We start from the raw sequence: 18,605 nt of genomic DNA on the forward strand, positions 1-18,605 counted from the left end.
GCATGCTGATGACTCTACAATAATATGCACTGCAGATTCCAGCTCTGAACTCCGGCAAATTACCAATAACGCCCTCACCTCTACTGAATGTTGGATGCTTAACAATCATCTTGCCCTAAATCCCAAAAAAACTAAACTAGTAATTTTTACTCCTAGGATAACCATTCCATTTGATAAAAAACTCTTCACTATACAAGCCTAAGACAATACCACTATAAAAGTTGTCCCACGCACTAAATTACTAGGCATTATTATAGATGAAAACCTTAACTTTGACCTAAACATAAACAATAACATAAAAAAAAAACAGACCAAAAGCTTGGTATGCTCTACAGGCACCAACACTTTCTTAGCCTCTCTACTAGACAAACCCTCTGTATATGTTACTATATTTACTATCTGTAGCACTGTTTCTACTTCTGTACCAATTAAAGTTTATATTTTGTCTTTATCTCAATGGGGCTTTTTTCCCCGGGCCTCCACTGAAAATGGGCTCTTTTAGGCCCAGTGGACTTTCCCAGTAAACAATTGCAATAAAATAAAATAAATAAATGTTACTTGATGGTAAGATTACCATTTCTAATTTGTAAGTTTAGACATCTTGTAAAGTCCTCTAAAGATAATTATCAAACTAAATTAGCATTCCCTAGCTAAGGTAAATAACAAAGCATTATTTAGCTATATCTGAAATCTAAAAGAGAAGGCCCAGCTTTTTGCAGAACTAGCTGTGGACGGTACCACTTACACCGAACCTGAGGATGTCACCAACCTGCTAGCAGCTAGGTTTGATGAAAATGTCACCCCCTCCCCACTAATCAAGCCCATAACATACCTGTCACCAGTCCTCTGCCTGGTATCTCCAGAAAGCAAGTCATAACTGCACTCTCGAAGGCCAAAAACACAGCATCTATGGGACAGAACAACTTCCCAGGCTGCCTATTAAATGGTCTAAAACAGGAGTTAGCGAAACCACTGAGCACACTCTTCAATCTCAGTCTAAGCACTGGCTTTGTCCCAGCTGAGTAGAAAACAGCAACCATAATCCCCTTGCACAAAGAGGGTCTCTCAATTGACCCCAGGAATGATAGAACCATAAGCCTAACCAGCCTTATCTGCAAAGCCATGGAAAGAGTCATAATGGATCTTATCAACAAGGATATAGGTGACCTTCAAACGCTTGATCTGACCCAGTTTGGCTTTGTTAAGAGCAAATCTTACCTGCAAAACCTGATGGACTTCTTTGAGAATGTCACCAATGCCCTGGATGAAGGCAAAACTGTTCACACTGCCTAATCTTGACTTAGCCAAGGGCTTTGACACAATCCCTCACTCATGCTTCATTTAAAAATTCATCCAGCTGGGGATTAACACTTATGTCACTAGATGGGTTGCCAACTGTCTCACAAACAGAACACATACAGTCAAAACTGGGGATGCCAACTCTTCTAGCAGACCTGTTACCAGTGGTGTTCCACAGGGATCTGGGTTAGGCCCCCTACTGTTTGTTATCTATTTTTCAGAAGTTCAGGTGAAAAATGGCCTATGGCTTACCAACTTTGCTGATGACTGCAGGATGTCAACATACTACAAAATGGGCTTACACAGACAAATGATTGTTGTCAAAGCCATGGGCTTAAACTAAATGCAAACAAAATGCATTATCATCCCCTTAGGTAAAGGAGAAACCCCTGCTAATTACAGCATTAATAATATCCCCCTATGTTCAAACCCAATGGTGAGAGATTTAGGAATGCAAGTTGATAGCAGCCTTAATTGTGATCATTAGGTGTCCACAGTAATAAGGAAGGCTTCTGCATTGCATATGTCATAAGCAAAGGTATAGCATCTAAAGCTAAAGAGGTTATAACTCCCCTGTACTCGGCTCTCATCAGACCAATAATATGAGTACAATGCTCCCCTCTGTATGTACCTCACCAGAAATCTGCAGCAACTGGAAAGACCTCAGAGGTTACTCACCATGAAAATTCAGGGCCTACAACACATGATCTACACAGACAGACTGAAGGTCCTATCACTTTACTCACTATTGTATAGATTGCTTAGAGGTGACTTGTGCCTAACCTACACAGCAGTCTCAGACCCTGCCTTGATGAAGCTGCTGCACATTCACAAATCTAATGGGACAAGATTCACTCACTCTAGGGATCTTAATATTGCAGGCTAGGTTAACAGGACATGCTGGAAAGACAGATGCATCTCCCAGAGGTTGCCACTCCTCTGGAACAAACTCCCAGTTCTTGTAAAACAGAACTCCTCAATGACTTATTTAAGCATAACCTGGAAAATTGGATGGGAAAATGTAAATTTACATGGGGGGTTTCACCCATGTCCCTCTAAGACAGGGGCAGCCGATGCTTATCTTAGATTCACAGGCGAACATGGACTCTATATCTTGGTCCATAAGGGAACAAGGGTATAACATGGCTAGGCTTGTAGAGGCCTTAGAGCCAATAGCCTTGTAACATCCTATGATCCTATGAAGTTGCTATCTAATTTGAGTGGGTTATAATGGTGGAGAAAATGACATCTGTGAATACTGTTGATTTGGTAGCCATGTAATCACAGTGAAATTTATTTCAATGCAGCTACCAAACTCCTTTCTGTGAGTAATGCAGGATTTACCACTGACTACTGACTCGTCTGTCCAATCAGGGCTTTTGTTTTTAGAATGGTAATTCATCCCTGCTATATTATAATACTAATAATAATACTAATAATAATAATAATAATAATAACAACAACAATAGGTGCTGCAGGACTGAAGTTGGAATCACTGCCACTGATGTGTCTAGAATGGATCAAGTTCAAATGACAGTAAGGTGAATGACACTACTGAAGTTGGAATTTTGGCAGTGAGGTGATGCACTAATGTACTTTAGTACTGGTCTGAGTATCCATATTAACATTCCAAGCAACATACGGTTGTGCATCATTAGCTCTGCTAAGTTTTTCCATGGCAGTAACATAATTTACTAATATGCGTCACAAATACAGTGACCACATGTATCAGTAATGTAACATGCTGCTGTAACATAGTACCAGAATGGTGATGTATCATACAGTGTGCCTTAGTAGTACTGTACTGTGCATCTGTTGCCCTAAGCTAACATTTCTCAAGCCCCAATGGAGGTGTGGATTCTGAGGCATTGAGGTAACACATGTGCATACTCTATTACTGGAGTCAGTATCTTATGTCAGTGAGGTTATATTTTTCTATAGTCCACTGTTATGGATGTCCATGGCAATGATGTAACATTGTTACACATTAATATTTATTTATTTATTGCATTTGTTTACAGGGAAGGTCCACTGGGCCTAGGTGAGCCCATTTTCAGTGGAGGCCCGGGGAGAAAAGTTCCACATACAAATTACAGGTGATGCACATACAACAGAAAAATACAGAAATACAAGTACAGTTACATAAAGAGCTAGAAGGCAGTACAGTAACAATCATAGGCATGGGATTAAAATAAATATGGTATAAAAGTACATATCAGAGTAATAGGTATTAAGCACAGTAGCTTGGATATGAGTGGAATGGTTCATAGTAGAGATGACAGGGAGGATAGGTGCAGCAGTGGTAGTAATGTAGAGGGATAGAGAGAAAAAGGAGGTGTATGAGGATAGAGTATGGTAAATAGGTAAGGCAAAAAGGTAGGGTAGATGGAAAGAGGTGAGGTAGAGTGGGAGTAGCTGTGTTTAGAGAGAGTTATTATTGGCATGGGCATAGCCAGCCAGAGGAGAGATGTTGTCCAAGAGACTTTCTGAAGAGTGCAGGGTAACTGATAGAGGCGATTGTAGATGGGAGGGTATTCCAAAGTTTGGAAACAGTAAAGGAATAGAGCATTTGACCAGCTGGTAGTTGGGGTTTGTCCACTTTGAGCAGTGTTTTATTTCCTGATCTAAGAGGCCTGTTTGGGTGGTACTAGGACAGCAGGGAGGAAAGAGAGGGGGATGTTGTGGGTTTATATATAATTTTGTGTGCAGTAGTTAAGTGTAGGTAGTTGAGATAGAGTGATAATTCTAACCAGTTTAGTTGCTGTAAAGAGGAACAATGGTGTGGTGAGAATCTTGCATTTGTTGTAAATCTTGCGACCTTATTGTAACCTGATTCGAGCTTGGTTTTGAGAGAGGACTGGATATTTGTGAGGATAGGGGCACCATACAGCAGGGATGGAAGTGGAAAGGCTGAGGCTAGAGTATTTTTTGCAGTGGGTTAAGGTAATAGCTGTGTCTGTAAAGGGTGCCCAGTTTCTGATGTGTTTTTTTGATGTTATTGAGAATGTGGAGATCAAATGTTAGGTTTTCATCAATAATGACCCCTAACAGTTTGGTGCGAGAGACAACTTCAATGGTAGTATTGTTCTGGGAGTGGACAGATAATTCAGTCCTATTAAGGGGGTAGTTTTTTGGGAGTGAATAGAATGAGTTTAGTCTTGTTGGGGTTGAGAGCAAGGTGATTATTTGACATCCAGTTTTCAGTGGATGTAAAGGCATGTTGGGTTAGCAGTTGTAACTCAGATGGGGATTTGGCAGTGCAGATGACTGTAGAATCATTTGCATATTGAATCACGGTGCCATGAGTAAGGGAGTAATGGAAGTTATTGATAAATATATTGAATTTAAGGGGGCCCAGTATGGATCCTTGGGGTACACCTTTGGTGATGTTGAGGAAGGGAGAATAGGATTGCTGCCATTTTGTTGATTGATATTTACCAGAGAGATAGTTTGAGAACCAGTTTAGGGCTGGGGATGTGACACCTAGATTGTTGGGTTTGGAGAGCAGAATGGGGTGGGATATAGTGGGGTATAGGGATACTACAGTGAGTGTACATGGTAGTGAAATAACACTGTTAAATATCAGTATTAGAGTGGCTATAACATTGTTATACCTCAGTACTGGAGTGGTTGTTCATGGCAATGAAGTAACTGTTATACCTCAGTAGCAGAGTGGGTATAAGTGATGGAGAGGTAAAATACGGATGTATCTAAAGACAGTGAGCAAACATACTGACCTTTGCAATTAGGTAACATGCAGTTGTACTCAGTACTGTAACCTACCCATTTGACAAAGTACTAAGGTAGCCATTTGCAGAAGTTCACAGCAATATATTTATACTTCAGCAGACGTTTTTTTTTCAGTTATTTAACTGAGTCTTGGTATTAATTGACTATTTCAAACATCATTCATATTTTTTTTACTTTTGTATAAACTCAGTCCTTTTCAAATGTATTCCTGCTTTATAAAACACTATGGAAAGACTGCTAAATGTATGTTGTAAACACTAAAGAATTATACACTACAATTTTATTAAATCTTGCTGCATGCATATTTTCTACCACCGTTGAGCTTGATGTAACAAATTTAGTGGCTCGTTCAAACACCTTTTTACTGCATATACCTTCTTAGTATTTCAGAACTGGAATGGATATCATTATCAATATATTAACTCAGTAAAATACATGCTTTTCTGGGAGTTATACATGAAATTTAGACTTGATATCTCTTTCTGCAGCAGGGATATCATTACAACAGAGGCAATTTAGTTTAGTTATCCAGTTTTAGACATGATATCTGTAAAAGTAAGCTGACATGTGAGGTCTAAGCTTTAGGAGACAACATCTTTTGGAGTAAATAAAGTTATCGGTTTCAATCAGAATTTACAGAGATATTCTGCAGAACTGAATAGGATGCCAGCAGACAAAGTTTAGAAAGCAGACAAACCACAGAAAGGAGGCTTGACAGAAATAAGATACTATGAAGTACCTTTCAACCAAGTAACTGCTATAAAACACGCACTGCAGTAAATGATGGTGGTGGTACAGTAAATGAAGTGCCATGGTGGTATAGCCTGGTTCTGATGTGGGTACTAATGAAAGTGAGAGGGCAAGTATGAAGTATTCAACTGTATCAAAGTCAAAGGAGTCGTACAGAAGATCGTCTAAGGAAGCGTTGTGATTGTGATGTACGTAGGCTAGACAGGGCTATTGGGACTAAAGTCAGTGTAACTGAGGGTTTAGATGTGTTGTCTGACAACTGCACAGACTATCATTACAAATCCTCTTCCCTAGTAAGGTACACTGACAGCACTTGACGGAAAATCATTTAAAGTCTGGTGATAATGTCGGGGTCCATTAAGTTTCAGCAGCATTCTAATACAAGTGAGCTGAAATACGTTGTAGCACAGCTTATGGGGTGGGGGGCATGAGAAAACTGAGGAACACAATAATGCGACCAAAGATTAGAGAAGACAGGGAAGTGGCAAGTCACACTACATGAGGCAGTGTGCCAGTCATGTGAACCATAAAGTGATCCACAATGTGTGAAAGCAGACACGAATGAAAGTGAAGTGATGCAGTGGTTTATGTCAAGGCCAACATTTATCATGAGATTCCACTACCATTTCTGACTCCTAATGTCATAGAAAATAGATTGTAACACAGTCACTCCACATTCCTAAGCACCCTAGGAACAATTAGGGTCCAACCCAACACTCTCATACTAGATGACTTTAACTACCCCTCCATCAACTGGGGAAACTACTTATACACTAATACACTGGCCCAACACTTCTTAGAATTAATCAGTTCCAATGCCCTGGATCAGCTCATTCTTACCCCCACTAGAGGAAGCAACATCCTTGACCTGGTTATTACTAACATGGGCAACCGCTGCTCTACACCAATAGTCAATTCCTCCCTGGTTAGATCCGAGCACAGACTAATCACCATAGAAATACACATCTCACCGACACCCCCAGAAAGGTAACCACCATTAAAAACTTCTCCAAAGCTGACTTTGGGCTCCTAAAAACAGAGGTGGCTAACTTCACAGCACCCATGTCAATGAAAAATAGATGCATGACTGACAAATCATACACCAATGCACTGTACGGACACATACATAAATGCATTGCACTAGCTATACCCAACAGAACCAAGACACTCTTCTCCAAAAAAAGGAAGCCAATCTGGTGATCCCCCTCCCTTATTAGCCTCAACAAAAAGTTGAGATCCCTCATCAAAACCTCTAATGCCAGCTATGGCAGAATTGTGGCAGGCACTAAAAAGAACCACAAAGCCTTCTATACTTATAACATAAATCTCCACGGCAATACCCAGGTTTGCTCTGAGTTACTGCACAATGGTACCTCCTATACTGAGCCAACAGATATTGCCAACATACTGGCCGACAGATTCAGTGCCAACTTTACCCCTCCTCCCAGAGGACCAATCACAATACCGGAGGAATGCCAGGTACCCAGCATTACTGCAGCACAGGTTAAAACTGCATTGTCCAAGGCCAAGAATACAGCTTCCATGGGACCCAACAATATGCCTGGATGTGTTCTACATGAACTACAAAGTGAACTGGCCCCACATCTGTGTGCCCTGTTCAATCACAGCCTCACCTCAGGCTTTGTCCCTACCGAATGGTGAACTGCTACAGTCATCCCTCTTCATAAAGGGGGAGTGACTACAGACCCTGGGAATTTTCGCCCCATTAGGCTGATGAGTCTGATATGTAAGGCTATGGAGCACATCATCATGGACCTAATTAACAAGGATATAGGGAACCTCCAACCTCTAGATCCCATGCAATTTGGTTTTGTGAAAAGTAGATCATGCCTGCTCAACCTGGTTGACTTCTTTGAGTCAGTCACCAGAGCTGTGGATGAGGGCAAGGCAGTTCATTGAGCCTACCTTGATCTGGCCAAGGCCTTTGGTACCATTCCCCATTCAGGAATTATTGATAAACTCACAAAAACTAGACATCAACGCCTCTATCACTAGGTGGGTTGCAAATTGGCTCACAGATAGAACTCACAGTGTGAAAGTAGCGGACTCCAAGTCAGACTGCTGACCAGTCACAAGTGGAGTCCCACAGGGATCAGTCCTGGGTCCCCTCCTGTTTGGCATCTACTTCTCAGAAGTCCAGGCCAACACAGAGGGACTCTGGCTGACCAAGTTCACAGACAACTGCAAGCTGGGAGCCATTATTAACTCCCTAGGTGATGTAGACACTAGACATCCCACAGAAAGGCCTCACTGAGACCAATGACTGGTGTCAAAACCATGGCCTTAAGCTTAATGCCAAAAAAATGCATTGTCATCCCCTTTAGGAAAAACTCATTTCCCACTAACTACCACATCGATGGGAGCCCACTGAAAACTGAAGGCATTATAAGAGATCTGGGGACACAGGTTGACATCATCCTCTCTTTTGACTACCACATTGCCACTGTGGTCAGAAAGTCCGTCTATGTGGCATAGGTTCATGGATTAGTACTAGGCTAACTGCCCTTGTGAGCCATTTTAAGCCTAGCCAATTATCCCTTGTGAGACTCAAACCCTGTACCTTGTGTTTGTAAGGCAAACACCTTAACCATTAGGCCACCCTCCCATTACTAAGGGTTTTGCATCCAAGAAGAAAGAGGTCATCATCTCTCTCTACTCTTCCCTCATTAGGCCAGTCATTGACTATAATGCCCCATTTGGCATGTACCACACTAGACACATGCAACAACTGGAAAGACCAAAAAAGTACCTGACAAAGAGGATCCTAGGCCTTAAACACATGTCCTACACAGACAGACTAAAAAAACTCCAGCTATTCTCTGTTTCATATCTTCTACTAAGAAGCAATCTCTCCTTGACTTACAAAGCCATGTCTGACCCAGCTCTGTTAGAAATGCTACATTTAAAGAAATCCCAATCCCTATGCACCACATGCTCCAGACAACTCAACCTCATTACAACAATCAACAGAACATGCTGGAGGGACAGGTTCATAACCCAGAGACTACTCATGCTCTGGAATAGACTTCCCATACATGTCAAGCAGAGCACCTTGCTGGCCCTCTTCAAGAGAAATCTTGATGAGTGGATGGGTAATAGAAAGTTCACCCCAGGGATCACTGCAGTGGCTCTACTTGATAGAGGCACTGGGAACTAACGTCAGGTGGCATGATGCCAGGGTACTTCTATGGGCTAGGCTTGTAAAGTCTCCGGGGCCATTAGCCTAGCATACACCTATGAATCTAGGAACAACATTTCAACGGAAATGCCATTCATTGAACCCGCCCATGCCCCCAACACCCCCACTAATTATATATACCAACTCCGAGATTGCACTACAGTGGGGAAAGAGCAAATTTCCTGATCCCTATCATAATGTGATCTCGGTCAGAATAGTTCGATGAATGGCATTTCTGATGAATGAAACAACAAACGTTTTTTTCATCAACTACTAGCGGACCCAGAATGCAGTTTATGTAATTTTTACAAAGAAGAGCACTACAACATACAAACATAGGAGACGTGAAAATTATCTCATTATCTTATTTTGCTTTAGTTACTTTTTTTTTTTTTTCCTACTTTACTTGTTATTTTCAAAAATAACAAAAATAACCTTAATGAATTCTGTATGTATGGAAGAGGAAGGAGTGTAGTCAAAATGCTGCATTCATTGGGCCATTCCATACTTCTTCTGGGAAGTTAATTCATTAATGTATAATACTGAAGAAATGTCAAACATCTAACTAGACAGCTTGATTCTGAAAAATGATCCCCTACCATTGTGCAGTTACACATCATATTTACTTATAATATTATATTAATTTGATAATTGTGATTATTTATTTTAAATAATTGTTATGTGCTATTGCTGTGAAGAAGTTCTTGTGTCAAGCTGTTAAAAGCTGTAACTGATACATTTTAAAAGCTAAGATGAACAATTAAACCTTTAGAAAGTGAAAAGTTCTTCCTGAAGAGCAGAGAGCTGTGAAACAGAAGGTGTGTGGTACTGGTTTGTATTGTTGTTTTGTTTGTAATATATTTGATTTGCTTTTGCTCTTTTGCTCTTTGCTGATGCCTTTTTTGACACCTTTTTAATGTAGACATTTTTTGATAAACAATTTATATTTCATTTTATAAAATTTTCATTAATATTATTTATTTTATATTATTTATTTATTTCTTATTATTTATTTTGTAAATGCCTTTATATGCCTGTTAATATACATATTACATGGTGAATTAAACTGGACATAAAGAGTCATTTATGCATTAAACAGTACACGTAGCACAATACTATTGGTTCAGATCAGTTAGTCATTCAGTCATGCAATCAATGTATTGCTATAGCAAAACTGAGAAATGTCCATTGTGCATTAGCTAGTGATAAGACGTGAACTGGGGCTACTGAAAGCATTGCCTCATGGAAGCATTAGCTGGACTGGACATAGCAGTCCTCCAAGCATAGCAGTCCTCACTTTCCTTAATTTTTTAATCTTTCCATATTGGTGTCCTTTCCTCCATTTCAATGATCATTTTTACAGTTCTACTGTTCCTTTTCTGTTCCTTTTGGACATCATCTTTTCACTTTTTTTACTTTATACACTTTTTTGACTACCTTTTTTTACTTTTTAAATTAATTTTGTTTTTGCAAAAGCCCAATTGCACTTTGTCGTTTTTGTTTGTGCTTGGCTCCACTGGCTTTCTTAGAGCTGCTCATTGTATCAGTATTTTAACTATGCTATTAAAATTTTGTCTCTATAAATTTACCTATATAAAATTCAATTAAATGCTATTTAAAAAGCTTTATTTATTTTCAAAAAATTTTCCTCTAAAGTGTAAGATTGCTCAAGTTTATGTCTTCTGTAAATCCATCAATTCTGCTTCCTGCTTCACTTCTCTCTTCATCCATTTGAAATAATTTTAATTTTGGAATTAATTTTGAAATAGAAAGAAAAATTTTTTTTTAGTTGCTTGTAATTTTTGAAATTGGGGTAGAAACTAGTGGTATGGTGGTTGCTAGAGTTATATTCATGTGCAGATTAATTATATAGATTTATATTGTTATTTTTAATAAGTAATTCAGTTTATTTAATAAGCATCAGTTTATCTAATCCTCAGGTTTTCCAATTGTTTTATTGATTCTGGTTCTTTCAGTGCATATATCTAAATCACTGTCATATTGATGCTATACATCAGTGAAAACTGTGCAGTCAGAAAGCTGGACAACAAAGCAACTTCTTACAGCAAAAATCATTAAAAGCAAAATGATTTAGCTAAATGGTTGGCAACCAGTGGTATGCAATAAAATAATTGGTACTTACGTATTATCGCAACCAGATTTTTGCGGTAGTAGTGGTTGCTTCCCGACATTAAAATCTGACCGTTGATGTTGTAATCAAGTCATACAATCTGTTTTCTTTCACACTTATGGTTGTTTTATTGCAGGGTTATCAGGTAAAAATTAAAAACTAAGTTTGGTTGTTTATGTATGAACTTCCCTCGCAGCATGTCATGTGAAACCTATTTTGCCCATGCAAAGCACTGGTTTGAAGCACTCCTGACTACAATCTGTGACAACTTTCCACGCATAAAAAAAAAAAAAAGAAGACAAAACCAGGAAATGAACAATCCACATATTTTCGGCCCTAATACCTTCCAGAAACCAGTGAAGTACAATGTGAGTTTGTCTGAGGATACCACCATCAACAGCACAAAAACTGAACTCAGAAATAAACCCTAGAATCACCTGCCGACATCATCCACCAACACTTTTGAAAGCCATTCCTTAGTGCAACTTGCTGTTACCAAAACTTTCCTTTCAAGTCAGTGTGCAAAGTGTTAGAATTTAAGACATTACCTAAAGCATTTCCATATGTGATGTGGGTGCTTTTCTTGGCAGCATTCCTTCCTTACAGTCACAGAATTCCTTTCATCAGTAACACAGCAGCCGTGAGAAATGAAGCGTGCGTGTGTAATGCACCAAAACAAGAAGAATCTCACATTTATTTCTCTTCCAAAATATATTCCAAGCTTGTTTTTTCTTAGTAAAGAAGTGAAATTACACCTTACGGTGTTTCCCGCATTCCATTTCATTGCAGCATGCGAGTTTTGCAACCGCGAAAATCTGGTTGCGATAATACGTAAGTACCAAATAATTTCATCTGACCTGAATAAAGGCTGATGGGGAGAGCCGAAAAGGAGGGGGCCAATGAATGGGTTTTACATTTCTGTTAATGCATCTGGGAAAGGTTACTGAAACTGCGCAATGTAGCAGCATAAGTGAATAGAGATGGGAGGGCTTGCTTCAAAATGATGGTGGTTGAGCTGGTCAGAAGAGCTTTGAAACATAACTAGATCACTATTAACTCAAACACTGATAGTTCAAGTGGAAAGTAGTCTTTTGGGAATTAATTGCTGCCTTGCTGCCTTTCAAACTGTCTGAAAGTTTTACAAAGAACTGCACCATGGTTGTCGGTCTTTAGTATAGCTGAAAACAAAAATAACTGAGCCAACAACAGTCTGTTATAGTTAAAGGTGGTGGCTATTTTCTTCTACTACAAGTTTAGTTCAACTTCAGGATATCTAACTTAGTTTCATGAAAGACTGTTCAATATGAGTTTATTATTTACAAAGTGAATCTAGGCTACCTGGTAATCTGCATAGTTTGATGTTTAACATGGGTGCACTTTGGCTTCAGACGTTCTAGCAGTTAAGCAGTAGTTAAATAAATTAGGCTTTCTTCTTTCTTGGGCTGAAAACACACCTGCCTGCCCATGTGCAAAAGCATGAATTCCAGTTGTGTGGTGTCACTTCAGTTACTTCCATTCTCAGTATTTTAGTCATATTTCTGAGCATAGTTCTCATTATCTGCCATGTCTTTAGACCTAGCTGTTGCTCCCATGGCAACATAAATCTCCTACAGTAGGTCAGAAGTTTTATCTTTTTCTCCAAGAGATGTTTGTTGTGTTGCCATTGAATGATGAATTGTTTTTCTTTGCCGCAGCTATTGCTTTTCTTTAACAATATTTTATTTTGAAGACTTTTTCCTACCTTTTCCAGATTACCTTTGTAAGGTGGGTGTACAAAGGGGGCTTATCTGTTCAAACAAGAAACATAAGAGCTTCATTTATAATGTCTAGTGCTGCTAGGCTGCTCTTACAAAAACAGCTGTGCGCCCATATTTGTCATGTAAAACAATAATGTCTATAGCACTTCTTATTTCTAAGTAAGCAAGTCAAAGTAACTAACATCTCTGGTACTTCTGCCAACTTGATTTCACTTCTAATTTTCTGATTTTTTTTTCTTAAGAGGCATACCACCCCAACTTCAGTGCTGATGAAGGAAAGTTTTAAAACCTGGTACTGAGTAAAACATTTGCAAGTGTATCCTTAGTGGCAGTGCAAGCAAACACAGTAATTATGCTGATGACTCCACTGTTATTTTCATCTCTCATACTCTCTCTGACCTATACACCCTTACTCAAAACTCATTTAACTCCATAGAAAACTGGATCTTCAATAATCAACTTATGCTAAACCCCAATCATGGATGCCGGGACCATAAAGCCAGGGGGAGGGTGAGCCCCCCCACTTTTACAGCTGCAAGTCGGAAAAAATTAATGAAGTAGAGTTTTCATGCTAATGTGGATTCACGCCCAGAAGTTAAACTAACTAAACTAGATGTTTCTGTTCTCTTATTGCTCTGTGTTGCAGGAGTTATGCTACAGCTGTTCTGTTGGTGCTGCCAGAGTCATGCCGGTAAGGAGAGTTTTATTCTTGTATTTGCAGAAGTTATGCTGCTTTCGTGTGTGTGTGTGTGTGTGTGTGTGTGTGTGTGTGTGTGTGTGTGTGTGTGTGTGTGTGTGTGTAAAATGCCCCAGTTATGTATACCTGGTGGTTAGTGTTATTCAGCCTCAAACAACAGCCTGAATTGTCTACCCATACCACCACTTGTGATTCAGGGAGTTGAGTCGATAGCCTTCAAATGTCCAGATTTTCACAGAATATTTGGCTCATACTTTTGGTCTGTTCCTCTTAAAATTTGTATTTTTCTGGCAAATCAGTGAGAACTGACCACTAAATAATGATAGCCATTTATGTTTCAGTCTTCCTATCTTTCAGGAAACACATGGTAACGCAAAACACTTTATTTTAGCAACTTTATAAGATTATACAAGCAATATTTAAAATGTGTCCCTGGTTTTGGGCCTTTGCCCTCCCCCAAATAAATTTTGGCTTTTTCTAGATTTCTTGTGCTGCCAAATTGAGAGATTTAGTTGAGTGTCAAGTGGATTTTACAAGAAGCAAAGAGCTTCAGGGGAAGAGAAGTTTAGTGCTAATTATGCTAAGTTGCTTGCCTTGTTAGTAGCACAGCAGGTAGTATATTTGCTATTGATGCAGATGGTTATGGGTTCTACTCCTACAATATGCAGATGGGTCACTGATACTGTACTATGTTGTACTTTAAAGGGAATGGATGCTGCAGTCCTATGAATTTCCTCCTTTGGAGGAGTTACCTAGTAATTATGTTTCTGTTATCAGTTTGCCATCCATTCCCCATTGCAAAATGACTAGCTTATCATTTTTTTAATGTAGCATAGGCAATTTATTCTTCAAGGGCAAAAGGTACTTTGTTTGTAGATGAAACAATGAAATATAAAATTGTTTGGTAGAAGCGACCTCTTCATTAGTTACAGATCCCTTTCATGTGGAATTATTTAGATGACTTACTTCTGCAGAGATTTTGCATATTTACTGATATTGGTGGATTGTAATGACAAAAGTCTGAGTGGCCTTTTATGGTTGAAATTTTCTGAAATGGGTAGTTTTGTCATCATTGGGCCATACATTTTGTTTCATTGCTTACTAGAAGAATGTTCCGAACTACAAATTTAAAACATATTCTAACAAGTGGTGCTGTATTATACAAGGAATATAATTTAATACAATCAGGTTAATACAATCAGGAAGGTGAATCAAAGAATGCATACATGTATGCTTGCTCACAGGATGCAGGAGACCAAAATAGGGAAAAAGACAAGTCACCAATGCAGTTCCCCAGGCTGCGGTGCTGAGACTTTTTCTGTTTGGCATATACATCTCAAAAGTAGAAGGAAATACCAAAGGGCTTTGGCCGACTAAGTTTGAGATGACTGCAAGCCAGGAGCAGTTATGGAATCCCCAAATGACTTAGCCATCATGCAGGAAGGTTTGTCCCAAACAATAACTGGTGCTAGAATCATGAATTGAAACTAAACTCCAAGAAATACATTATCGTACCCTTTGGGAAGTCATCTACTCCAGGGAACTGCCAAATTGACAATGCTCCCTGAGAACTGACCCAGTTGTTTAGCATTTGGGAACTTGTGTGTACAGTGACTTAACTTTTAACCAACATGTGTCCAGAGTCATAAGAAAGTCTTTCTATATTGCACAGCTTATAAACAAATTGATTTTGACTACATCTAGAAATGTTATTTTCTCCCTTTACAAAGCCTTCATTAAGTCAATCATTTTGTAAAATCCCCACATTGGCATGTATCTGTCCAGACCCATGCAACAATTGGAATACCCACACAGATACCTTACTAAAAGGATACAAGTCCTAAACAATAGGTCTTGCATGGAGCACCTCAAAGATTTATCACAATACTCAGTATCCTACAGAGTGCTTAGAGGTGACATGTCTGGCATACAAGGCATCCTCCGACCTAATATAGATGGACCTACTGAACTTCAACAAGACAAATGGCATCAGAAATACTCAGTCCAGGTATCTAAACTGAATTTTGTGCAGAGATGACTATATATCACAGAGGCTTCCACTGTTCCAGAACAGAATATCCATTCAAGTAAAACAAAGGTCATCCCTGTCCATATTCAAATGCTACTTGGATCTAAGGATGGGTAATACAAAATATACTCCAAGATTGCCCCTCATGCCACTGATGGATAGAGGCAGTTCCTAAATGCTGCATCCCTTACATGGGTCCCCTCAAATTATCTATAGTATGATCACATTTATTCTCACTAGGGCTAATATACAATTATCAGCCATGGGATAGGTAAGACCAATCAGGAAATGTTAATTCAAGCACCAAAAGGGAAATTGGCTAAGCTTAAAATGTCCTATAAGTGAACCTATGTTATAGCAGTAAATAGTTTAAAAAAATTGCCCTTTTTAGATCACTCTCTGCCCTCCCATCTTCAGCAGCTTCCAGCACTTCTGACCCCAATAAGACCAAACTACTGCTATTCTTGCCAAAATCTCTCACCCTTTCTAAGCCCACTTTTACTGTAACTTCTCTCAACAATACTATTATCAATGTAGAAACGCATACCAAACTGTTTGGCATCATTATAGATGACCAACTTAAATTTGGCCTACATGTCCACAGTTGCATTTAAAAAAATCACCTAAACCTTGGTCTACTTTATATAAATAAATAATTCCTCACAAAGGAGTCCCAGATCTCACTTGCCCATGCCTACCTTCTCCCCAGCCTCCTTTATGGGTCCCATATCTTAATTAATATCCAGTCCTCTCTACCCACCAAACTGGAAACCACCTACAACAAAATTGCCAGGTTTGCAAATAGTCTACCCTCGAACTCTCATCACTGTCAATCCCTCAATATTTTAAACTGGATAGAGTTCCTTAAACAACTTCTCTTTTCACAACTACTTGTCATTCACCCCATTCTCAATAAACCCTCCTTCTGCCCTGACATTTCCTCTATCGTCTCTTGATATACTCCAGCCAGATACCTCAGGATTGCTGACCAAAAGCTCTTGGATATATATATATATATATATATATATATATATATATATATATATATATATATATATATATATATATATATATATATATATATATATATGGCCAAAAAAACTATTGGCCAAAAACTATACAGCTACTTCCCAGCCCTATAGCCATCAGAGAAATAAGTAATACTGCAGCTTTCAAAAAGACCCTCAAGGAACACTTATACAGCACCTGGATATGTCACTGTAAAAACCCTCCATGAACTTCCCCCATACAACTACTCCCTGCTATCACTCAACCTCTGTCCTCACAACCTTCCTTCCATACCAACCCCACTTTAACCCCCAGTAACATCACAGCCTCTTATTAACTACATTTAGAACTGTATGTTAGTACTGTATCTTCAACTAGTCTTTTTCTCAGTAACAGCTCTACTTACTTAGTCAAAGTTTCTGTTACTTATTGTTTTTCACTCAATAATGTTGCAAACTATTTTGATGTAAGATATGTTCTCTAAATAGTTCATGTACTGTACTTCATATATGTCTGTCATTAAAATATGTTGTTTACTACACTACTGTTTTTCACTCACTGATCTTGCTAAATATTTTGATGTAAGATATTTTCTCTAAAACATGTCATATACTGTAATTTACATGTTTTTTTCCTTAAAATATGTTGTTTACTATAATGAATGTATTATATTTAACTTAATGATAATGTGGAGCTTTTCTACTGGGTGTCTGCTGAAAAAAGGCTATTGCTCAGTCGAACTTTCCCAGTCGACAAATGTCAAATAAATAAATAAATAAATATCTTATATAATTAAAGTATTCTAGTGCTTTGTAAGGAAGGGTGACATACATTTAGTGTTGTACCACGTAACTGTCCCTAATTTTGCAGACTGTCCCTGATTTTGCCTCATATTTTTGTCTGATTTCTCATACAATTGTTGATTTTCTGGTAAATCACTGATGGTTACATTTAGTCAGTAATGCTGGACATTAGAGTTTCATGGTGTTTATTGTTCAGAAAATGCATGTTGATGCAAAAATCTGTTTTTCTATTAACCTTTTAAATGAATTAGAATAATATTTAAAAATGTCTTTGATTTTGGGCCTTTGACCCCCCCCCCCCCTATTAGTTTTGGCTTTGTCCAGAATTCTTGAGGAAAGAAGTTTGAAATGTATAGATAGCATGATTGCTGCTAATGTAACTGCTGTTGAATGCAAAAAAAAGACGTGTTTTGAATGAGGTTGCCTCAGGAAAAAGTCTATGTTCTCTCCAAGATACAGTGGTCTGAGAACTGATTATATTAAGTAAGGGTATGCTGGGGGTATAAACACCCCTTATACACCCTAGTTTGGAGAGTGTGAAGGCTTTGGTCCCCTGTAAACACACAGGGGGATTGATAAATAATTAGCATACAGCATTACATGAAATAATGTGGTGAATGGCAACAAGCAGGAAGAGGAGATCCCTAGGCACACAAAGTGTTATCATGCTACCTTAGAAATATCATGACATACATGGTCTGCTGATCACATAATGGCATGCAAATAAGTGGCAACATGCTATTGAGGGCCCTCACATATGCAAATAACAACACCAAATGTGACATAGCTATTCAGAAACGTCTATAGTGTGCAAAAACAGCCGAGAGGATCAGCTAGTCTAATGACTAGGATTTTGTAGTGTACAGCGTCTTTATTCACATCATGATGCTAAGAGCAGCATAAGTATTACCAGGACAGCATGTACTAGTGGCCACGTTCAGAGCTGGTATCCACAATAATGCATGTTGTTCTCTTCATAGACAGGACTGCCAGTAGCTAACAAACCCTCATGTCCACCACCAAGATATTTTCAACTAATACCATGTAGACAGATGTACCATGCGGAAGTTAATAGAAATGTACCGCCTTCATACTGAATCAAGGGAGATACATGGAATGTCTATTTTATTTTTATTTTATTGCATTTTACATTTTCTGCTAAGGTAGTAAACTGATCTTAGT

The sequence above is a fragment of the Protopterus annectens genome, chromosome 1.part2 (genome assembly GCF_019279795.1).
Source record: "Protopterus annectens isolate FY-2018-M chromosome 1.part2, PAN1.0, whole genome shotgun sequence".
Taxonomy (NCBI): domain Eukaryota; kingdom Metazoa; phylum Chordata; order Ceratodontiformes; family Protopteridae; genus Protopterus; species Protopterus annectens.